Source organism: Eptatretus burgeri, chromosome 4 (assembly GCF_056783735.1).
Source record: "Eptatretus burgeri isolate ZD-2024b chromosome 4, Ebu_testis_v1, whole genome shotgun sequence".
Lineage (NCBI taxonomy): Eukaryota > Metazoa > Chordata > Myxini > Myxiniformes > Myxinidae > Eptatretus > Eptatretus burgeri.
This window is the reverse complement of record NC_140964.1, coordinates 27,812,443-27,838,473: the sequence shown is the minus strand read 5'-3', so window position 1 is coordinate 27,838,473 and position 26,031 is coordinate 27,812,443. Positions and strand designations below refer to the sequence as shown.

Genomic DNA, 26,031 nt, shown 5'->3' with positions numbered 1-26,031 from the left:
ATATTTGCCCATTCTTCTGTACAAAACTGTTTAAGCTCAGCCATGTTGTGTGGGGGTGTTGATGGACAGCAATCTTAAAATCATGTCACAGATTTCCGATTGGATTTACGGGTTCTGGGCCACTCAAGGACATTTATCTTTTTGTTCCGTAGCCACTCCAGTGGAGCTTTGGCTGTGTGTTTTCGGGTCGTTGTCATGCTGAAAGGTAAACTTCCGTCCCAATTTCAGCTTTCTTGCAGAGGGCAGCAGGTTTTCCTCTCGGATTTTTATGTATTTTGCTCCATCCATTTTCCCTTCTATCCTGCCAAGTGTCCCAGTACCTGCTGATGAGAAACATCCCCATAACATGATTCTGCCATCACCATGCTTCACAGTAGGGATGGTGTTATTTGGGCGATGTGCTGTGTTGGGCTTGCGCCAAATGTAATGTTTTGCATATCGGCCAAAAAGTTCCATCTTGGTTTAGTCAGACCACAAAACCTTTTGCTACATGGCTTCAGAATCTCCAGAGTGGTTTTTTTGCATTCCAAAAATGGGACTCGAGGTGGACTTTTTTGAGTAACGGCTTCCTTCTTGCCTCCTTACCGTACAGGCCAGACTTGAGGAGTGCTTGGGATATTGTTGTCACATGCGCACAGTGAGCAGTCTTTGCCATGAAGGCATGTAGCTCTTTCAAAGTTGCCATTGGTCTCTTGGTGGCCTCTCTGATCAGTCTCCTCCTTGCTCGGTCATCCAGTATGGAGGGACAGCCTGATCTAAGTCCGGTCTTGGTGGTACCATACGCCTTTCACTTCTTATAATCGTCTTGATTGTGCTCCAAGAGGTATTCAAGGCCTTTGAAATATTTTTATACCCATCCCCTGATCTGTGCTTTTCCACAACTTTATCCCAGAGGTGTTTTCAAAGCTCCTTGGTGCTCATGGTTGTAATTGCTGTGAAATGCACTACCCAGTAGAAGAAACCGACAGGAAGAGCTGGATTTTATTCTGAAATAATCAGAATCACTTCAATTTAACACAGGTGGATTTTGGATAACACAGGATAACTTGTTGTGTGATTTTGAACGTGATTGGTCACACCTGAGCTAATTTATAATTGCTATTATGAGGAGGGTGGACACTTATCCAACCAAGATAATCTAGTTTTATATTTTTAATTAATTTTCTGAAAATTGTAGAATTTGCTTTTCATTTGGAAGTTGTGGGTTATGATGTGTAAATATATGCGGAAAAAGTCTGATTCAATGCAATTTAATTCCAGGCTATAAGGCAACAAAAGATGAAAATTTTAAAAGGGGTGTAGACTTTCTATCGTCACTGTTTAGTGTTTAGCATGATATTTCAAAACGTGGGCTACAAGTTATGACAAAACTTGGTGGATGAGTTGGGTTGAAGACAAAACAAGCCAATTAGATTTTGGTTAAGCCGGGGATGCAGATCCGGCCTCCCAGTGGGATACAAAACGTAAACTGATCAGCCTGGCAGACATGCGTTCTCCAAAGTGCCGTTCTAGTTATAGTTTTGATTCGTGCTCAAATCATATCTGACCACGACTGCTGTTTAAAAAATGCTCACAGGGAGCAGTAAATTGTTGAGGGAACATCAAGCTGGCTGTTTCACTTGTGTTTACATCTATATAATTCCAGCAGTGTGTGTGTGTGTGTGTGTGTGTGTGTGTGTGTGTGTGTGTGTGTGTGTGTGTGTGTGTGTGTGTGTGTGTGTGTGTGTGTGTGTGTGTGTGTGTGTGTGTGTGTGTCCACTGTTTCTCGACAACCACTGGTCTGATCTAATTGAAACTTGCCAGCTGATTGAAATCAGGCGTGGCTATTGGGGAAAAGATCCTCAGCCGCGTTCCCCATTGCGGGTTACAACGTACGGACTTCCGGATAGTGATGACTTACTGTATTGTAATAATTTCTCGATTTCTTTTATGCGCATTTATAGATAAACACAATGCCCCAATCCAGTCGTCGTTTACGAGAGCGAAGGAACGGCCTGTGTGGTTGTTTTAAAGTATTTTTTTAATTTGGTTTGCACCTACGGCCACGCACATACGGCCACGCACGTACGGGCATGCGAGAGCGAAGGAACGGCCTGTGTGGTTGTTGTTTCTGGCACGCGGTTTGAAAGTTTTTTTTTTTTTTTGCACGTACGGCCATGTACGTACGGGCACGTACAAGTTATTGTTGATGTGAGTGAATACAGGTATATATCAGATCACTTTTCTCAGCATAATCGAGGCGGACTGCAATCATTCACGATTGACTCCAGACACTTTGGTGAGCTTGTAGATTCACAGTGGTGTGTCAGCACTTCGCATGGTCTGCAAGTGGTACAAACTTTATAACGTGGTACTGGTCTTACCGCTGTGGCTGGTACCAGGCTTGCCCATCACTTATTCCATCATATTTCAGATATTGTAACTCAATGAAATTTCCAAGTTTGTGTAGTTACCCTTGTACCCCGATGAGATTACAAATTACTTGCATGGATTGGGTGAAAGGTTGACCATCAGCCATAATTGCTGTATTGGAAAAACACAATGTGATACAAACGGAACAACCCTCTTTGTCTTTGCTTTTAAATTAAGTGTATTATTCATCTTGACTTTATTGATTGTAATCCACACTTAACTCTGAAAAAGCAATCCAGCATTCAATTCAGTTTTCCCAGATCATAGGTCTGAGTCTTACCACCCCTTTGATATTTATAACTGTATCCAAAATGAGTATGGAGGTTAACACAAGGGCATTGCTTTTGTTTTTAAGTGAGGGGTAACTTGGGGGCAGTGTTCCCATTTACAAGGAAACATTATTTTAGTGCCCATTGCCTTACATTACCCCAAGGGCATCATCAGTCAACCACAAAGTATGGACTGCCTCAGGTAGCCAAAATCATTAGGAACAGTCAAATGGCCCACTTCGTGAAGGCCGTTCACAAGCCAGCTGCGTTTTTAATCATCGATCCAAACACAACGGCAATTTTGAGATCACCGCAGCTCCTCTAAGGTAAGATGGACATACTTAATACCACTACTTTCAGCCACGTATGAACCCACAACCTCTGCTGGGATGCAAGTCCAGTCTCCTCTCCACTATTCCACCAGCCAATGCAGTTTTTATCGCATTTACCAAACTGTGTAAAATCATTGTCAGAAATGCCATGGAAGAAAAAGACGAGACATCCAAAGCGATTCAGAAAATGTCAGCAGCCAGTTTGAGTGCACGTTAATAAGTACATGATTTGGTAACGTGCACAATTCGGTGATGTGCGTGATTCAGTGACGTGCGTGAAATGTTCTGTGTGCAAATAAATATTACTTTTGTAAACCATTCCTTCCCTGTAACTATGATTGCTCTGCAGAATATCACATTCAGCAATTTATTTGGAAACCTGTTTTTTTTGCTCTCTTTTTGATAAATATGGCATCTACAACACAGCCCTTGATTGTTGAAATGTCATGCTTTACATTATGAAATGTACTCCTCAAATAAGGTGAAGCTATTTTAACATATTTGTACTGAATGTACCAAACTAGATTTTAAAAAATACAATAAAATTCATTTGATATAAAGTGGATGCACATCACATCCTTTCATAGCATTCATTTTTCATTCATGAAAGACAGTGACATAACATCACGTTTAATATCAATCAATATGCACTTGACATGCTTTTAACATTGCACGTGATCTGACGAGTACGATGTACATGTTTTGCCAAAAAGATGGCAGCCATTAAACATGTGCAATTTCTTTTTAACTGAAGTGTCATGCAGTATGCATGCAGCATATCTGGTGCATGTGGCATAGCATTATGCAGGTCGTGTGGGCTCCATAGTGATGTTTCTTAAGGAAAAATAGACCGTTTCCTCTCTGTGTTGGATTTCTGAGTAGCCATGGGACGCGAACCCACACCATTATCGGTGAGGACGACGGAACAAAGCTTTAAAGACTGCACTACCAAGCCACTCATAGCAGACAAACCAATATTGTTACAGTTAAAAACAGCACGGTAAGGCACAGACACCTCACTGCAGGAAGTGGAAGGAGCATGGATGGGTCTTGGCAGGTCGTGTTCAATAACAATAACAGGTTGAGCAATGTCCTAGGGTTTACATGCACTGGTTGGAGGACTGATGGAGAGTTTTGCATCCACCCACTCTGTTCCAAGACTGTCTACGATAACTTGGGAGTCCCAATGTTTTTGAGCCATAAAGTGATACTCCTGCTCCTCAAATTGCAATCTTTTCACAGAAGTATTCTTCTAAGAATCTAACACATCTTTCAACAGCTGCATTGCAAACATTTTATGGGTTTGTTTTGGGTGCACAGTGAAGTGGATATTATATTTCCTCATCACCCATCTTCTATTCATGTTTTGTCTTTTGTTTTGTTTTTTACACACTTAACTTCTTCCAAAGTCGTCCACCACCTGTTTACACTATTATCCATTATCTCACCATTACAAAACATGCAGTTTCCTATTTTGCAAAATTTACAATTGGAAATGCCTACAGGCATTCCTCCTTTATGTATTTGCATTGCTCTTGCCCCATTTCCCTTTGTAACTTTTCAATGGGGCATCTCTCGTGACAATGCCTCTGAATTGCTGAACACACACACACACACACACACACACGGTTTCATTATTGAAACAGCTGTCACACAATACTCGATCGAGCTATCTTGTTCATGCAATGAAATGTTATCTGCTCGTTCTGAAAAAACACTTCCACTGAGCTCCAAGCAGCAGAAGTGAGCGATTGGAATTAAATTAAATGGGTGTGGGGGGAGGGGGGATATATTTCTGTTTATTAATAGTGATTAATCAGAATCTGAATTGGTGGTATCGTGGTCTTCCTCTTTCATATGCATCACAAGGCTGCATGGTAGCATTATTGGCTGAAGGTGCGGCTGTGCCACTGATGTCGTGCCGTCTGTAGGTTAGGACAGGAATTTGGAATTTAGCCAGGGTGTTAGCAATAGCTCTCCTACTTTTTGTCAAGGACATCATGGGATGTTTAACGTTTCACCAACTAATGCTGGCAGACCGGGCGCCCATTTTAACATCCATCAGAGGAACGGACACACACTAATGAATCAACATGCCTGTGAAACACCGGGATGACAGTTTATAGCTGGGTGGAGATTTTGAAGCCAGGCGACACAGCTTAGAGGCAAGTGTGGGTATAATAGTGAGATTACTGAACTGATATCCCAAAGGTTTCGAATTTCACCTTCTTTTTTTTGTACACAATATCGAAGCATGTGTAAGAGCTATCACACAGAGCGTATAACAAAGGGAGCAGGAGACAAGAGGAGTGGGAGAGGGAAGCAAAAACAGCAAGGAACAGAGACACGAGATGTATGGAAGGGAAAGGGATGGGTACATGGGGTAAACAAGATGGACACTACAGGGACTTTCAGGGAGGAAAGCAGGGAATTTGAAGGAGGTGGGTTTGGAGGAGATTAGTGGGGGTAGAAAAGATCGTAGTTTTGGATTGGGGAAGATAAGAGATTGTGGTGAATAGGTGCTTTGAAGACCTGAAGGAAAGAGTGGGATTGAAGAGAGTGGGATTGAAGAGAGTGTGGGAGTTTGTTCCAGAGTTGGGAAAATAGAGGAATGAAAGAGTGAAGGTGAGCAGTGATGCCTGATTTTGTAGTTTCACCAGAAGGGGGTTGCTGGTGGACATTGAGCACCCTGTGGAAATATGAGGGGTACAGATCGCAGATAGAGCAGGGGGCAAGGCTGAAGAGGAGATGTAAATGACAGAAAGACCACCAACCTGCCTGCAGTGAGAGAATCAGAGTGAGAAACCGAAAGACTCAGTTTCATCGTGGGAGATACCAATAATCCTAAATGCCTTGGTTTCTACAGCTTGAAGCTGAGAAAGCTGAGAGTGGGAGCACTAGCCCAGAGGGGAGACCAGTAACTCCATCAGTCTGTGGATGAAAACTTTTTATGTGGTCGGGAGCTCAGGTGAGCCAAGGAAGGACTTTGCACAACGGAGGATGCCCAGTCGGTGACTGGCTTTGGAGGCCAGCTTAGAAATGTGGCTTTCCTAGGAAAGATCATGGCAGATCGTGAGACCCAAAAGCTTTCATGGAAGGACTTCTTCAAGAGGATTGTTGAGAAAGTCGATTGGGGGGGGGGTGGAGAGGGATGGTGGGGGGAGGGGGGAGGGATGGTGGGAGTCCAGGCAGTCCTTTCGGAGAGACAGGTGAGAGTGTGGGATATGTCAGGATTGAAAGACATGTTCTAAGTGTTGGACGAGATTGTGATTTTATCCAGATCTGCAGATAGTGAAGAGGCTGCTGCTTGCCGATCAGAGGGATGACAGATGGTACGGCAGAGGCGTGGAGTCATCAGCAAAGAGACATAGAGGATTTTCCAGAGAGTTGGAGAGATCACTGGTGAAAACCAGAAAAAGCGCAGGGCCCAGAAAACTGCCTTGAGGAACTCTAGTCTGGACAAGAAGAGGGGATGAGAGAATTCCATTAAGAGCCACGCTTTGACTGCGACAGGAGAGGAAGTCTGTGAGCCATGACTGGAGAATACCTTGGATACCATAGGAAGAGAGTTCGGTGAGCAGGGTGGGGTGCCAGACCACATCGTGGAGCTGAAGTTAGTTAGTATTGAAAAATTGACCAGCTGAAGTTAGTTGACTATACCACCAATTCAAATTCCTGAAGTTAATTAACCAGCTGAAAGAAGAATTACCACATTCCTTTTGGATTGTCATTAAAAATACAGCTGCCACATAATGACCTTCATGTAGAGGGTAAGGTGTGCGCAGTGCCTCCCTGACGGCAGTCCACATTCATGGTTGACCCTCAAATGCCACACATATCCCCCTACTCATATATTATTGTTGTACAAATGAATTCTAGGGGGTAAATTTGCATATTATCTTTGTAGTTATTTCCCCTATTGCATGTATTTACATCAGCATGAGGTAATTTAATTATGATATGGAATATGCATTGTTTTATGTGTAGAAAGCTGATGTCTTTCCTTCCCTAATGTGTGTGTCTAAATCCACCATCCCTTCATACCCTTTTTAATGTTCTCAACTTTGTAATTTGTCTTTTATGTGCTTTTAAAGGGCCTGATAGGTAGTCAGGCACAAGTTTTGGGTAGGAAACGCCAACTCTCACCATCAAGCTCGGTCCCACCCTTGCCAGCACCATTGGTCCCAACCCTTCCAGCACCACTTGCGAAGAGGAACCAAATGGATGCTTTCCTTTTCTCGATGGCATTGTTGAGAGAGAGAAAGGTCTCAACTTGCTAGGCCTCCATGGCCTCTCCACGGGGGTTTTCATGCCGTTGGAGCTGGTTGTTCACCTCTTCACAGGGGTCTGCCGCCTGCATGCCATTGGAGCTGATCGCCTCTCCTTAGGTGTCTGCCGACCATATGCTGCCGGAGCTGATCACTCGCCTATCGACAGGGGTCCACCGTCTGCGCACTGCCAGGGCTGATTGCTGGATCCAATTTCCTACGTCTCCACAGGGTACCCCTGCCACCAGAACTGATCTCGTGCTTTCACACTGGAGTCTGCACGCCGACCTCACTGATAATATTCTGCTCAGTGAGGATCTGTTCTGGTGCACCCCACAAACATTGATGAGTGTAGAGGATAAATGGGGTTTCTGGGACTTCCATTCAAATGAATGGGGAAAAATGGAAAAACTTTCTGACTCAATCCCCAAAAGTTCAAAATAGGAGACTGATTTTCTTCCCACCTATCCCCTTCCCTCCCATACAAGCAAATGTAAAATTGAGACTGATTTTCTCCCCCCTCCCATACAAGCGAATGTAAAATTGAGACACTGATTAAAGCATTTCTTCCCTTTCATATTTTCATTCCACTCAAAGAGCGAACCAACGTATATTTGTCCATGTTCTACTTTGGGGAATAAGTTAATTTTCCTATTACATTAGTCATCATCGAGTATATTCACAAAGATTACTTTGCAACTTGGTTCTTGGTTTAAGTGTTTGTTGAGCAGAAATGAAATGATAAACTTCTCTTAATGCTCTTATTTGACCACCTCCTGAGCCACATATCATTTTGATATTGCAGTAAATTGTTTTTCCATTGTTCAATTGATAACCATCAAAGTTTTCAGTCCATTCAAGGATATTAATTTTTTTCTTTACATCCTCCAACTTATTTGTAATTAAAATATATCCACTTATTTCTTTAATCTGCTTTTACCCCGGTTATTTCTTCAATAAGACTTATTTGATATTTTTCCCATTTAAATACCAAGGCTGATTACATCTCCACTCTTTGGTTTGGTTATTGCTTGGTTCTATCATTTATAAATCAGTAAAAAGACAGCGGTAGCCTGTTAAAATTCCCAACCCAATATCTTAACACTTATACTTATAACCATAAGGGAGACTATTGATTCCATTCTCGAAAATATATCTTTTATCATCAAAAGCTCCTAATGCTTTCTTATTTTTCTCTTCTGTATATAATTGACGTTTATAACTTCTTATTGTATTCATTTTCCTGTACTCTTCCTTCTTTAAAGTTAAACAGTTGTAATAATGTTTAAAGTTTATTGTTTCTTTGATTATATTTTTCTTTATTCCCTTTAGCTTCTTATCACACCTTTCAATGTTATTATTATCAATATATGTAAAAGCATAAGACTTTGATCTCAATCCTATAAATTCATCTTTAAACGGACCAATAACCTTTTTATTCTTTGATGAAAACAACACATCACCTGACTGATAATGACTTGCATCCTATATATCAATCATATCCTCAAAAACATCACTTGTCTTAATTTCTGATATATCTGTATCCATATATAACAATGACACATTATCCTTGTACTTTGATTTTAAATTATTATAGTAATAGTCATACTTGAACGACTTTGACGAGTCAAGAATTGATGTTCCGATATAAATAGGTTTATCCATTTCAATACTCTCTTTTTTTCAAATGAATAGCACAAAGGTTCTCTGAAAACACCTCCGCTCGTTCAAAGCTCGGTCTATTAATTAACTTTGAAGCCTGTTTCCAAGATGCAGCAAGTCTTATGTTTTGTCGATTCCTAACATTTTCCAGTCTTTCCAAATGCAGCATTATTCATCAATTTATAAAACTCCTTCTCAAAATCTGTTTTTGCTTCTGTTCTCCTTTTTGTTTTAAAATCAATATACTTCTTCAACCAATGACTGTTTAAATTTCAAAATCCGATGAATTTTCCTCACTCTCAACCCAGCAGATAAATATTGTCTCAAATTCCTTTGATGCAAAACAAAACTTTCTTTATCATTTAATGTCGTTCTATTAGTAGTTTTTCTGGAGATTTACCTTTTTAATGAAATGACTGTTGGTAATCACTTAACCATTCTTTTCTTGGACTTTCTTTATCAGGGGCATAGGTAGGTCTTTATGTTTGTGATGAAGTTCTTTTAGATATTTTAAATCAACCTCAAAGTAATATCCAACTTCAGCTTCATCCAATTCTTTCTGAGAGGAAACAACAATGTCTTGTAAAACTTTTTCATAATGTTTTTCTTTAACCCATTTAAGTTTTCCAGAAGGTAAAGATTGAGACATAGCCCACCCATATAAATTGTTCGCATCATAATACATCAGGTAAGAGTTGTCCTCATTCTTATAATCAGGAAGATATTTGTTATTTGCTTTAGCATATCTCTTGGAACATACTTGAGATATTCCTCCTCTTTTCGCCTTCTCTATCATTAAAAACATATTTATATCACTGATTAATTCCAAATTCTGTTTTGTCATTTTTAACATGTCACACTGCAAGCCAAACCCGGGGCCGTGTAATAGTGAGCGGGGTCAAATCCATAAGAATTTCTATTATGACAGACTGTTCTAAAAGTTTCAAACACATCAGCCAATAACAATACATCAGTTTCAAGATACAAATCATGATATTCACCAACATTCTTTATATTAAACTTCTCCCAAACCTTTTTAGCTTGTGTATAATCTCTATCGGAAATATGAGTTTTATTCTACTTGCAAAAGAAACTTTCCCTTGAAGGAAGTTGTGTTTCTTTAAACTTCTCAAATGAATCCATGTAGTCATATGGATATATTCCCTTTTGTGATAAGAGATCAATATCTTCTTAATTTGAGAAATGTGATTTAAGATTCGGTAAGTTTTTAATATTTGATGCTAAGTTAGATAATGGACTTGTCATAAACTTGTATGTGTCAAGAAATCTGATATGGGTTATGGAGGATGTGTGAATTGTTTTTATGAATGAGATGTATTTTTGATCTGTGTTAGGAATAGCAGAAATATCTCCAGATGTCTTTGAACGTTCATTTCTAGATAGATATGTGTCATAGTGAGCATTGTTATGAAGAAAGACAGGAATAAAGTTTGGGGGATTGTAATTAAGATTACAATGGGAATGAGCTGGACCTCTATATTTTCCAGAAAGACGACAATGATCCCTAACTTTGACCTCTCCCTCAATTTTCTCCTCACAAATATGACAGATACTGTTCTTTCTAAATTCCTTTTTCTCTCCCTTTGTTAATGACATTGGTTTATAGGTTTCAACCATTATTTCTCTTCGTCTTATACAGTCTTTTTCCAATCGTCTTACAAACTTCTCTGAGGCATCTTCTCCTCTATAAAGTTCGAACTTGTTGTATTCATCACCAACAGATGATTTGATATAATAACAGAAAATACAAGGAGTATGTTTTTGATATTTATTTGTGCATGATTTATTTGGATTAAATTGATTACGGTTGATTTATGATTACGACAATATTTTGAATGTTGATTTAATCGATCTTTTGTGTGAAAGGAGTTGAGACATCTCTTAAGGGGCTGTCACACCTTGACATTTTAGCCAGCGTATGGCAAGGTCTCAAAATGTATGTAAAACGCTGGCGTACGCTGAACTATTGATGTTTTTTTTAAGTTTTGGGTGTATAATAACATGTTGGACGTATGCATAACGTATTAGTAACATACACAGAACGTTTTAATCAAATATAGATAACTTGTACCAACGAATGCTTTGCGTGTTGTTGGCGTTCACAACCTATGCCCAACGATAGTCTGACTAATGCATAGTGCGGCAGCGTATCGCCAACGATCATGTGCCGTAGGCTATTCATAGGCTGCGGCTCGATGATTCAAATCATAACCGCACTAGACATCGAAGTGTGAAGCCGCTGTCACACCTTGATGTTTTAGCCAGCGTATGCCGACGTATGAAAAATTTTCCGAACCAAGCTGGCACACGTCGACTACGTTATGGGTAAGTTTTGTATACGTTAAGAGCACGCTGAAGCACGCTGGCATACATCGTAGTTTTCTAGCATACGTCGTCATACGTCGAGAAATTTTCAGCATGTTGAAAATTTCTCGACGTACTATATGTATGACACATGTTCCGCATACGCTGGCATAAGTTGTAGGCACGCTACGCGATCGTTGACACACGTCGACACACGTTACTTGTACGTTACTCATAAGTCGAAACACGTCAAGGTAATGGTTAGCGTCAGTGTTCCTGACTCCCTGTTTTTTTTTTTCCTTCGGTATGACGGTGATGTTGACAGTTCGATTTATAGTGCGGTTATGATTTAAATCGTTGAGCGGCAGCCTATTAATTATATTGTATTATAACCGCACTAGAAATCGAAGTGTCAACATCACCGTCATACCGAAGAAAAAAAAAAACAAAAAAAAATCAGGGAGTCTGGAACACTCACGCCAACCATTACCTTGACGTGTTTCGACTTATGAGTAACTTACAAGTAACGTGTGTCGATGTGTGTCAACGATCATGTAACGTACCTACAACTTATGGCCAGCATTATGCAGAACATGTTAGTCATACGCTGGCATACGTCAAAAAATTTCAAGCATGGAAAATTTGTCTAACACCTCGGCATACAAAGACGTATGCCAGCGTACTACGAAAAAAGCCAGCCTACTACGACGTATGCCAGCGTGCTCTTAACGTATACAAACTTAGCCATAACGTATTCGACGTGTGCCAGCGTTTTAGCCAAATTTTGCATACGTCAGGCATACGCTGGCTAAATCGTCAAGGTGTGACAGGGCCTTTACAAGGATATGTTTTACATTTTCTCTTGTGTAGTTGTGATTTGGTTAATGTTGATAAATTTTTGATGAAAGCATAATGTGATTTTTCCTTTGAAGTAAAGTAGAGAAGTTCAATATGTGTTTCATCCTTTTTATAGTTGTTTGAAATATTTAATATCTGAACTTTGTTTGTATCCGTTAATCCATATACATTAACAGATAGATTATTCATTTTCTCAAATTTAGGAATATCTCTCAATGACATTGGAAACTTTAAATCTTTAACATTCAATGTATTCTCATATTTCTTATAATATTCAACCCTTTCAGGTTTCCATTGTGGAGGATGTAAGTGAGCAAGAACAGACCATAGGAAACATATTGTTGCGAATTCGCGCCCGCCGGCGTGCGAGCGGCCACGTAACTCGAATCGCGGAACCTCGCCCACCGGACGGACAATTCCGTCATGACCCTCTCGGACTAACGCCAGGAACTAGTCACGGGTGGGCCTTTCGGCCTCACCACGATCGTGCCAATCGGCCCCCCGCGTGGGATAGGGTTGTTCGCCAAATTCAACATTACCTAAGTACCCACACGGAGGGTAGACTGGGCGATCGCACCTCGCCGCAGGTCGACTTCGGACACGGGACACTTTAAGCGACCCGTTCCGTACTATCGGGATAACCGAGCGGTGTTATCGTCAACCTCGACGGTTCCGATTAATTATCGGGCGTATTTAGCCCACCACCAACCCTTTACGTGAAGTAAGATGGAGATTCAATTAAAGAAAAGACGAAGTGAAACGGGAAAAACAGTTCAACATGAGGCACATTTATTCCGCGGCAAACGGAAAGCACACATGTACAATTACAACAATTATGCACCAAAAGCAATTGCAACAAAAGAAACACAATGCAGATCTACTACCGACTACGTGAGCACACGGCAACACTTACACAGTTTTACTTTACAGACGGCACCGACAACACATATACTCAAAAGCAAAAGAAAAAGGGGCCACCCTCAAATACAAGGGGACAGACGGGGCTGTGGGCCGAGACCGCGTGGAGCCTACCCGTCTTGTGATGAGCCGCAAATGTCGCGGCGGTGCCCCGACTCCGCGGGTTTCGTTGGCACTGCTTGGAATGGGGTGGGAACGAGGCCCCCTTTTCGCACTATCTCAACGCGGGGGGAAACAGGGGGGTTGTTGATGCTCTGGGGAAAGAGGATAGCTGGCTTGCTTGGGTCCCGCGACGAGCGACTCCACTGCGACCTCGACCGCGTTCCCGGCTTCCCCTCTCTGCAGCTCCCCGACAGACTCCGAACCCCGACAGACCAACTCTCCTCCAGACCCGTCTTGACTGCTGCTGCCACACTCCGCCGCCGCCACACCTCTCCAACTCAACCGAGCCCAAAACTGCAACTGCCTCCAACTGCTTCCGACCCAAAACAAAACTGACTGAATTTGCCCCACGCTCGGCGCTTTATAGTACGGCAGGAGAATCCATATGCAAATTTCCGGATCAGGATGAGCTCGGGGGCGGAGCTACGCTCGCCCATTGGACGGAGGAAAAGTGGGCGTGAACCTCCCCTGATCCTCGAATTTGCATATATCGATTCTCCTCCGACGCGCCTGGAGGCGGGGCCAAATCGCCCCGCGCTTAATGATTGGACGGATCGGAAGTGGGCGTGTATCATTCCTGATCCGACCTTTCCTCGGAAAGGCCGCTTTTTGCACTCGCGGCTCAGCGCGCGTCCCGCACGAGGCCAGGACAGCCTGACGCTCGGTGCCCACAAGCGGTGCGGGAATGGTGGCAGAAGGAGGAGAGGTGAAGGTGGTGGAGGGTTTATTGTGGTGGTGGTGGTGTGATGTTTGCGAGAGCGAGCCGTGACGGTAAAGGTCGTGGCTGTTGGCGTTGTTGTTGTTGTGAAGCGGCATTGCGGTTGGTGGTTGTTGTGTGATGGCGGTTGAGACGTGGTTGGTTCAAAATAAAGATAGAACAGAAAAACGGCTATCTCAAAGGGTCGCAGCCCGAATGAATCACATTTATTCCCTCTAAACAACGGGTTTGGGGCTAACTACACATGTACTTACAGAGATATCTCACCTACGGGACCTGAATGGTGGTTTGCGAATTTCCTCAACCACAACAATATATTATCTTTGTTTTGAATATTAACAACCGCTTTCTTAAGTTTTATCTCTTTTGGTAAATCAATATAAGAAGAAGCTTGAAGAGGATCTGATTTTAAGATGTGTATATCTAAAAAGATTATTTTTGTAAAAGCAAATCCACCACCAACTACAGTGTTATCAACATCTTGTTCTTGGCTCTGGAGTTCATCGTAAATGTCACATCTTACAAAATCTCGAAATGAGATGAAGTGAGGGTTTGTCCTCATATAGGGAGTAGTTTCATTGCCTTCTCTTGCCATATTCAATTTTACTCCCATATAAAATTTAAAAGTTTTCATTTCACTGAATGTGTTTTTAATTATAGTTTCAATACTTTGTTTAACCATAACAACAGCTTCCATGATTGAAGATGGTCCAGGGTCTTGAAAGCAAAACAATCTTATTTTTATATGCCCTTTAAATGTCCCATCAGTGTTTTTAATGGAGAATTTCGTGGCACCTTCCCTTTCTTCATTGTTCTTGTGTTTGCGTGATTGAAGGTGTTTATTATATACTAGCTGAAGTACCCGGTAATACCCACGAAATTTGCCCTATTTTACTCACGCAAGTTAGACTGAAGCATTAGTTATATGGAGAAAATTAGGAAGGCTTCTTTTATTCCTCAGATTTATGGAAGGAAGGCTCTATGCTGCCGTAATCCTCAGAGAGGTCATAGTTGAAGGCGGCCTTGAGCCACTCAATGTTTCTAGCAGCAGTGGCAACTGTCCTTGATGTCCTGCCAAAACCCGGACCGAGAAAGCTGGAACGTGAGTTTTGTGCTTCTCTCGCCCGTCGGTGTGACGCTCTATTTGCAGTTGAGCAACGCTCTCTCTGCAGCCGACTCTGCTTGCCTGGCTTGTTCATGAGCAGATATATCAGCAGTAAGACCTCTCTCTCTCTCTCTCTCTCTCTCTCTCTCTCTCTCTCTCTCTCTCTCTCTCTCTCTCTCTCTCTCTCTCTCTCTCTTTCTCTCTCTCTCTCTCTCTCCCTCTCTCTCTCTCTCTCTCTCTCTCTCTCGATATCTCTCTCTCTCTCTCGATATCTCTCTCTCTCTCTCTCTCTCTCTCTCTCTCTCTCTCTCTCTCTCTCTCTCTCTCTCTCTCCGCAGCTGACTCCGCTTGCCTGACTCTTTCATGAGCAGATCTATCAGCAATTAGCTGTTGTTGTGCGCGTGCAGTTTGAGAATTCAAATGACAGGAGGAGAATGTGTATGTTTAAAAAGTCAAGGAATACGAACATTTTGTATTTCAAAAAACCCGAGCGTTTTTAACCATGAAGCCTTTTGTTATTATTAATATGCCGGCGCAATATTCGAAAGCCATTTTTTTAATGGAATTTTTTTAAAATAGATATTTTTTTCATTTTTATGGAAAGCCACTCAGCGCATCCTGGAGCTGAATGTTAGGTCTATATGTGTGTAAAGTTTCATCAAGATCAGTTCACTGGTCTAGGAGCTTATTGGTTACAAACAAACAGACAGACAGACAGACAGTAGGACTGCCATTTATACAGTAGATTTTTTAAAGAATATCATTATCACATCTATCACAATGTTTTGTTTCTTGGTCAAGTGGAGATATTTGTCTGAAAAGATTGAATGTGTGTTTGTTGGTTTGAAGGGGTTTTTTGTCACCCGGGTCGTCCGGCTGTCCGTCCCTCCATCCGTCCGTTCGGGCGTCAACATTTATAGCTATGAGTGCGATAACTCATAAACTGTTCGCCATATCGATTTGAAATTTGGGTCACACATGTACCACCTGAAAAGGAAGAACCCTCTTGATTTTCGGTGTGGCCGGATCCAAGATGGCCGACTGGGGCGGCCATCTTAAAAAAATGTTTTTTCGCCATATCGATTTGAAATTTGAGTCACACATGTACCACTTGAAAAGGAAGAACCCTATTGATTTTGGGCGTGGCCAGATCCAAGATGGCCGACTGGGGTGGCCATCTTGGAAAAAATGTTTTTTGTAATAAATGGAAAACCGCTTATCTGATTTCAATTATTTTTGGTTACTACGTTCCTCACCCCTGGGGAACTTTTTCAAGATGATGACCAAATGGTGTCTTGTTTCCAATTCACCTCCCTTATTATCTTGAATATGTATGACCTTTTTCATTCAATGGCGGGGGATTCCCCATTCATGATTACAAACATCGCAGTACGTTGTGTTCACCATATTTATAAAACAAAACTTTGCTTAAAATAAAATTTTCTTGATGAAAATTTTGTTTCATATATAGGTGAATCTGTGCTTAAAATCATTTTATCCTCCAACTTTTTTCACTTAATAAATACAATGTATCAAGACACAAAAGACAAGTTTCAATCAATCTCTCCATTTGTAAAAGATACTGAGAAATATGTCGAGGATGTAAAATTGAATAAAGATAAATATAACAACTATTGGATAAAAACAATTATGGTGAATAATATGAGTTCTTCAATTTCCTTCAGTGGAAGGGCTTTTAGTATATCTGGAAGAACATCAATCAAAGTAGCTCCAACAAAAGTTTCTCCTCTCCTTCTGGTAATATATTCAAAACTAGAAAAAGCAATGAAACAAGAAAAAGCATCAAAAAATAAAAAAAACCTTATGGATGAAGCTTTATAAAGAAAAGATAAGACCATCTGTTATATGCAAGGAGAAATTTGTATTTTTTTTCAACAACCCTAAATATGTAAATCCTGATGAAATTAAAACTGGTAAACCAGTAATCCCGGGCTTCAAGGCGTGCCTCAATTTTAACAAATTTCAACACCATCACCCTGTCACATGATATGGGTTTTCCGAGTTAGAAAGTTAGTTCAAGTCTGCAATGGGGCCCAGTTTCGGGGTCCCTCATGTCATATCAATGAAGGATTGAAAAACCCATTGCAATACATGATAAAGAAAGAAACTTCACATTGGACAAATCGAGGCTGGACAAATTTTCAAGTCCCCAAAAAAGTCCAATAACTCCACATTTGCATATTAATGTAAATGGCGAACTTGTAGAACGTTAAAATATCTTCCAGAATATGTGGTCACTTTTTGTCTATCTTATTTGGTTTTCATTTTACGACATGTCAAAAATGGGTGATTTTCAACTTTGGGGGTCTCTGGGGCCTCACTGGGGTCAAGTCCAGACATGGTATAAACATATTTGGAGTCCCTTGTTAATGACCTATCTAAATCTGTCATTAAATTTTTTCAACTCTCATTTGCATATTTTGCATATTTAATGAGGCGAATCGGCATCATTTTAATCATATAAATTAAATAACGATTTTGACCAAATTAACAACTTAACATTCACATGGAATATTGGACATGTGTGCAAAAGCTTGAGGCTGTTGGGTTATCCCTTCTGGAGAAGAAGATGTTTTTAGGTTTTGGAGAAAATCCAATATGGCCGCCATACCACGTGACGTACGTCATCAAAATTTTCAAGCTATAAACTTCAGGTGGAGAGTTATTAAATGGTTAAGCTTCATTGAATTTCATCCAAGCGTTGTTTTTATTTTATGACATTTCAAAAATGGGTCATTTTCAAGTTTGGGGGGCACTGGGGGCAAATACAGACATAGTATAAATATATTGGGAGTCCCCTGTTTATGTGCTATCTAAATTTGTCATTAAATTTTTTCAACTCTCATTTGCATATTTTGCATATTTAATGAGGCGAATCGGCATCATTTAAAATCATATAAATTAAATAACGATTTCAACCAAATTAACAACTTTACATTCCCATGCAACTTAGCAAATGTGTGCAAAAGATTGAGGCTGTCAGATTATCCCTTCTGGAGAAGAAGATGTTTTTAGGTTTTGGATAAAATCCAATATGGCCGCCATACCACGTGACCTATGTCATCAAATGTTTCATAGTATAAACTTCAGGTGGTGAGTAATTATCCTGTTAAGTTTCGTTCAATTTCATCAAACTGTTTTCCCTCCAGATCCACCACAAAATCGGTCAGTAGAACATAAAAACGCCTTTAATAATAATACTAACGATTTCAATAGAGCTTCAGCCATGCTTGAAGCCCCAATAAAGGATGTTAATATATCAGGTGAAATGACATTTCGTTCAAGAGCAGTTAAGGACCATTTTAAAATTACCTTTAACATTAAAAAAATTAGTAGTTGAATTTGTTAATGAAAAGAAGTATTGAGACACAGATGGTAATGTTTTTTTCTACTAATTAAATACGAGTCATTATTCAATTGAAGATTTTGAAGATTATGAGAGTGATGATAGTATCTCTGTTGGAACAGAAGACAGTTATGATACTGAGAGTTTGTGTTCAAACGATAGTAATGAAAGTAGTTTTATAGATGATTGTGAAAGCACCAATGAAAGTACCGAAGATGATACTGAAGATGAATTTTATTTGAAGTAAAGTTTTACTTTATAATATGAATCGTTTACTAGATTTTGAGCCTCTTGAATTTTGCTGATTCTCCACATGACAAATTTGAGAATTGTCCTGCGTGTGAAAGACGGGGATTAAACACAGAGTCAAAAGCCGATAAACAATGTGTGTTCTGTGATTATCTTCTAATTAATGATAATAAAAAATAGAAAAAGGAATATAATTCTTTTAAATTTACACCAAAAATGAATTACTTTACAAGATTGATTAGAGAAATGAATGTAAAGTATGAGGGTGATAACACACCTTTCCTCACAATGGAAGAAACTAAACGTATTAGAGAAATGTTCAAAGGATTGTTGTTATATATTATTCACGATTGCCATTTTCAGGGAAATATCAACACAAGATATTGTATAAATAAAATAATGGATTATCTAGAAATTAAACCCGAACTTAGGATAAAATATAGAGTTTCTAAAAAGGCCAATAATAAATTAAATAACCTGTTTTCCAAATATATAAATGAATGATTTTTTTTTACCCATTTGGGAAAATAAGATCAAATTTAACAACCACAAAAATCTTCCAAATTCATGAAGATGTCTCATAGTTGGTTCAAGTGGATGTGGAAAAACCTGCTGACTTTTGAAGATGCTCCTTTCTCCTAACTTTTTAGATTATGATAATTTAATAATTTTCACAAAGTCAAGTTTTCAACCTGAGTGTCAACTGCTCTCACAAGGTTTTAATGCTGGTCTTCAAAAAGAAGATATAATCGGTTTATTTAAACTTCAAAAGAAACTAAATGATTACAACATTGAAGATATAATACAACTATTTTGTGATACACAGAGATATAAAAAGAAATCAAAGCCAATAACTTGTATTCTTAGTGATAATACGGATGATATACCTTCTCCCCAAGATTTGGATAAATCAAAAAAGAATCTCGTAATCTTTGATGATTGGGTTAATGAGAGAAACCAAACGGCAATGGATGGCAACTACACAAGAGGGAGACATTCTTCTTGCAATTGTATTTATCTTAGTCAATCATACTTTCAACTTCCTCGTCGCTCAAAAAGAAACAATGATCATTCTTTAATTTTATTCAAGTTAAATTCAATCGATATAAACAATTTTTGGAGAGACAATTGTTCTACATAATGTAGTAAAATAATTTGGGGATTATATGAAGCACACGACTGAAAAATATAAATATATTGTTGTGAAACAAGATGAGATATTAAGGGATATATTTTTTATTTTAGAAACAATTACATATATAAATGACAACTATTATTATAAATCTTGTGAGTAAATCTGCTTCTGGAAAAAAAACTTTCATCAATCAAGGTTCTTGTATAGTACAAATGAGAATATTTTAAATTTGCTTAAAAAGCACCATGTAGTTCATATTGTATCAACAACAACGAGAGCAATAAGACCTGGAGAAGTAGAAGGTGAAGATTATTACTATATTTCAGTCGAGGAACATATGCGATTGAGGAATGAGGGTCAAATATTTTAGGAGGTTTCTCTTGGTGCAACAAAATATTTCCCCCCCCCAAAACAATTGTTACCCCTCCCCAAAAATAGAGAATTTTTTTTGCATTTCTACATGTTTTAAGTGATTTCCAGCCCCCCCCCCCCAAAAAAAATGTTGGAGAAAAGAACTATAACTGTCAGCACTGTTGACATCATATTTAATGAATAAGATATAAGGTTCACTTGAGTGACCCAGCAGTATTGGCAGCAGAGGTTTTGCACTCTCCCGAGTGCTCCCCCTCTAGTTTATTCACCTCCGCCATCTTCGAAGATGGATGGAGGTTGCTGTTTTCACCCCTTTCTGTTTGTTTGTTTGTTTGTTTTGTTTGTGAACAGTATTACGGAAAAACCCCTCGACGGATTTCGACGAAACTAGGTGGTGGGGGGGATTAGGTATGGTCCAAGGATCATGCCATTAAATTTTGGACTTGGTCCCCCCCCCCAAAAAAAATTGTTGGAGGAATTTTTTTTTTTTTTTGCATTTCTGCATGTTTTTAGTGATTTCCAACCCCCCCAACCCCCCCAAAAAAATTGTTACCCCCCCAAAAAATAGAGAATTTTTTTTTTTGCATTTCTACATGTTTTAAGTGATTTCCATCCCCTCCCCCAAAAAATTGTTAGAGAAAAAAAATGTTTTTTTTTGCATTTCTACATGGTTTAAGTGATTTCCAACCCCCCCCCCCCAAAATAATTGTTAGAGAAAAAAATTATTTTGCAACTTTTTTTTCAACACAATTTCGATTTCTTTTTTTTGCATTTCTACATGTTTTAAGTGATTTCCAACCCCCCCCCCCCCCCCCAAAAAATGTTGTAGAAAAGAACTATAACTGTCAGCACTGTTGACATCATATTTAATGAATAAGATACAAGGTTCACTTGAGTGACCCAGCAGTATTGGCGGCGGAGGTTTTGCACTCTCCAGAGTGCTCCCCCTCTAGTTTATATTGTTACAGGCCGGGGGTCAGCCGCCAACCGACCGCTCTGAACGGAGCCGCAAGTCGAGTCGGCCCGACCGATCGCCCGGAATATCGATCGCCGCCCGGATAACTCCGAGCGACGAGTCCTTTTACAAGAACCGAAATACGCCAATCAGCAGATCACGTGGGGTAGAGTCGATTGCCAATCTTCAATGTACCTAAATACCCACGTGATCCAACTACCAGGGTATTCCACCCTCGACGGATCTCGTACGGAACAAACCGCCGAGGCGAGCTTGTCCGTGCGCGATTCCGAGCGGCGTAGCCGCCGAGAACCGTCGTTCCAAATGTCCCCCAATTACGGCAAACCAACGGCTTTCTAACTCCCCACACACGAAATGTTCAGTCAATGAGGGAATGGACGCAACGAGCAGGTTTACATTCACACAAGGACATTTATTATAATGAAACATGTATGCTATTAAATAAGGCAAAACACGTATGCAATTATAAAGCAACAAAAGCACGACAAAATAACTACAACCGTCTACTTATTATGTACAGTCATTTACACTTAACAGCAGTTCCCACTTATTAGACGGGCCCACGGACACACGTACGCGCATGCGCGCGCCCACACACACACACACACACACACACACACACACACACACACACACACACACACACACACACACACACACACACACACACACACACACACACACACACACACACACACACACACAAGAAACGGTGGCTGAGGCCTTTAATCATGAGCTCCAACTCAGAGGACAGGTGAACTGAAACTCAGATAAGAGCTTGACTCGAACCTTTCCACCTCGTGTGGTCTTCAACTTGTCCGGACCCGCGCTCCAGCGAGAGCGAGCTGGATTCAAATCGCTGTGAGCCGCGTTCCTTCCCGAGCTCCCGCGAATCCTCCCACGCTTCGCAACACGTGCCGGTGAGATGAGGCGCCGATCCTTCCTGTCGATGCGTCGCTTCCCCGAGGAACCAACTCCAAGAAGAGGCCGACGCGTCGCACCAAGCCGCGAAACAAAATGGAGAACGAAAAGCTCCACGAACCAAGAGGAAGAGGAAGAAGAGGAAGAAGCCTCCACTCGCAGCTCGAACCGAACAACCGGCTCAAGTTCCTTCCAAAGCAAAGCAGCAGCCGAAGCTCACTGAGCCAGCCGAAGCAAAAAGCTTCTGAAGGCTTCAAGCCAAGCAAGCCAAGCAGGACCCGATGGCCTGCTGAACGACTGCTCTCTCCGAAGCTAAAAGCTTACTCCTCCCACGGGACTCAGCACACGAACTCTGCACACGGGACTCAGAACGGGACTCTTCACGAACTCTGCCACGGGACTCTTTACGAACTCAGCCCACGAACTCAGCCCTACCATGGGACTCCCACAAACTCTTTCATGAGACTCTTTTTGAACAAAGAAAGGATGTCCTCTTTATCCTTTGCACCCCCTCCCCTGAACCCGGCATGACTCATGCCCTCGTGATCCACCCCCCGCTCAACAATGGGTGGGAGGGAGTTGTTGACGTCACTGCAGGGTTCTTCTTCCTCTTCGCAGAAGAGGGGGAGGGACGTATCCATTGTTCGCTCCCCAACTATTAAATCGATCCGCAGTGCATCTAATCGATTTCAAAACATTTAAACAATGGAAGGTGAGCTATCTCAGGAACATGCACTTATCAACATAGCTGACTAAGGGAACCTGTATGTTGTGTACAGTTGAATTCCAAATTCATAACAATATCATGAAAACACAAAGAACAGGATTATATATAATAAGTAAGGAAATACAAAATGATTTAACTATGGGAAGATGGGGAGGTATTTCCTGTCATTATATTGATCTGTCATATATTTCTAATACATAAATGACACCAAGAAGGCTTCAAGAAAATTATCATTTCTGTGCCCAAGCATACCTTCAAGAAAAGGGTATTCGGTATTTTAATAAATATGTTCCACAACATAAGAATGAGGTATTTTCAATAAAAGATTGGCTTTATACTGATGTTAATAAACCAACAACTTTGGATTCAACTAAAATGTTAAACAATGAAAAAAAAATTAAGTTAAGAAAACGCAAGGCTCTTTTAGAAATTCAGAAGAAATTTTATTGGTTTCCTGTTGTAAAAAAAAATTATTTTGGATGCAGGAATAACAAGAAACCCTGATGAATATATGTATGATATTCTATGGGGTGAAAGTGATTCAAGGATATTAAGGGATGAGGAAGGAGTTGAAGAAACTGAGACAAGAGAGAAGGAGGAGACGGGGAAGAGAGAGAAGGAGGCAAGGGAGAAAGAGAGAAAGAGAGAAAGAGAGAGAGAGAGAGAGAGAGAGAGAGAGAGAGAGAGAGAGAGAGAGAGAGAGAGAGAGAGAGAGAGAGAGAGAGAGAGAGAGAGAGAGAGAGAGAGAGAGAGAGAGAGAGAGAGAGAGAGAGAGAGAGAGAGACACAAGGGAGAGGGAGGAAAGAGAGAGAGAAGAAATATGTATAAAAATTTGGAAACCAGTGAGATTTTGAAAAGATCGAAGGTATTCCAGAAAATAAATCAATCTCAACGCACCGAGGCGGAAAACAAAGAATTGGCAAGTCTATGAGAAATATTTGCGTCAAGATCGGTTTAACATCCTATTAACATTTGCGTCAAGATCCTATTAACATCGGTTTCAGGGAGAAGATTTAAACGAGAAAGTGGAGATAAAGAAGAGAAAGAAGGAAAAGATTATATTATTGATGATGTTGGGACTGATTAAAGTTTTACATTTTTTTTTCTTAAATAAATGGAGGAGAGAGTGAAGACATTTCTAAGGATTCTTTATGTTTTAAAAATTAAGATTCGAATGTGCATGTTGGAAACTAAAAAGGTTTTCGCACTCTGTCAGAATTTTTCTCATAAATAAATGAGTTATTGTCTCGAATGTAAAAAGAAATCTAATACTAAAAAATCTCATATTTTAAAAGTAAAAATGACAGGGTTGTACATAAAGGCATATGTTCGCTGTGTGGCTCTAAAAACAGTAAATTCATCTCCAAACACAAACGTGGGGGAGATATACAAAAGTTTTTATCAGGAAGTAAATTTACAACTACTGGAATACGAAGGGAATTGCATCGACCAGGGTATTCTTCTATGGTCCGGGAACAAACTTGAATAAAAGATCAGATGAGGCTGACAATCCTAAACCGTGGAGCAAACCTCTCAATAGGGTTGATGAAGTGTGCATGAGGCATCATATTGATTATGGAAATAGCACAACGTTGGAAGAAAAACATGAAGCCGATAGAGAAATGTTGTTTAATTTGTCTCTGATACAAAATCCAACCTTGAGAGAAAACATTGATCGGTTCATCGTGAAGAAGATGATCTGTTCTAAATTGAAACTTGGGCTTGAAAATTCAAAAAACTTATCGGCTCTCATGATATCATTAAGATTGAAGAGCAATTAGCTGATGAATTACATAAACCAATAATCACAAAGTTTCATAGAAGGAAGGTTTATTCCAAGGAAGTTGACTATATCTGGTCTGCTGATTTAATTGAACTCAATTATGATAAGGGGTACAAGTATGCTTTAACCGTTATTGATTTGAGGTGTAGATATACGTGGGTTGTCCCTTTGAAAAACAAAACAGGTAATACTCTTATGTTAGCTTTCCAACAGATATTCAATAAAAGCAAGAGAAAACCTAAAAAATTGTGGACTGATGAGGGTACAGAGTTCTACAACAAAACATTTATGAATTTTCTTAAAAACAACAGCATTATATTATACAGCACCTTTCATGCAGGAAAAGCAGTTGTTATTGAACGATTCAATCACACTTTAAAAGAGAGACTATATTAAAAATTAAATAAACTCGGTTCTCAACAATGGTTATCTTTAATTCAGCGCATTGTAGATAAGTATAATGATACGATTCACACCTCAACGAATACTAAACCATCAGAAACATTTCCAAAATTAGTTTATGAAAAAGAGATTAATGTCAGAAATCCTAAGTTCAAGGTTGGTGATATAGTAAGAATATACAGGTGGAAATTTCATTTTGAAAAAGGTAATCATTTTTATTTATTCTGAATAAAGAAAAGGTCTAAAGGAAACTCCAACTTGATAACTTTGTTTTAATTTGCATAACTCTTACATATTACAGAACATAAAAATACAATCAGCAAAAATTATAAAAATGATGTACCAAAAAAATTAAAGTTATAAAAAAAAGACATTCAGATAAACATTTTAGTCATCGAATCCTTCAAAGTGTGGTAGTGGTTCGGGGTCCGCACCGCTGAGACGCCGTGCTCCCATTTCCACAACCAAAGTTCTCATACAGCGTACAATACCGACTGGTCGGAGAGCTGGTCGTAAGTCCGCGCGGTCGTGAAACAGGTAGGTCATTAAGTGAGGAGTGTCTGCATACTCGATGTTGACGAATGTAATCGGAAAATTAAGTTATTCCTTAAAGTAGAACATGGACAAAGATACGTTGGTTTTGCTCTTTGAGTGGAATGAAAATATGAAAGGGAAGAAGTGCTTTAATCAGTAAGTCGCAATTTTGCATTTGCTTGTATGGGAGGGAAGGGGATAGGTGGGGAGAAAATCAGTCTCCTATTTTGGACTTTTGGGGCTTGAGTCAGAAAGTTTTTCCCTTTTCCCCCATTCATTTGAATGGAAGTCCCAGAAACTCCATTTATCCTCTACTGATGAGCAGCAACCTTTTTCAGGATGAGATGCTTTTCATTGTCGAGGTCAACAAGGTCAAGATTGTGATGGTTGTGGTCAGAATTGACACAGTCAAGATTGAGACGGTCGAGATCGAAAGCCTCTGATCAGCGAGGGTGTTGAGGAGGATTGAGCAAGAAAGCTGAGTGATGGAACCGAATGTGAGCACACGAGGTAGTGGAGAAGCATATTTGTGTGGA

The 26,031-nt window shown here is 40.1% G+C and overlaps 1 protein-coding gene across 2 annotated transcripts in view; it reads left to right on the top strand.

Annotated features, from left to right (window-relative positions):
• Window positions 1-26,031, top strand: part of DNAAF4 (dynein axonemal assembly factor 4) — a 65,232-nt gene that overhangs the window by 32,143 nt on the left and 7,058 nt on the right. The gene's annotated exons all lie outside the window — the stretch shown is intronic.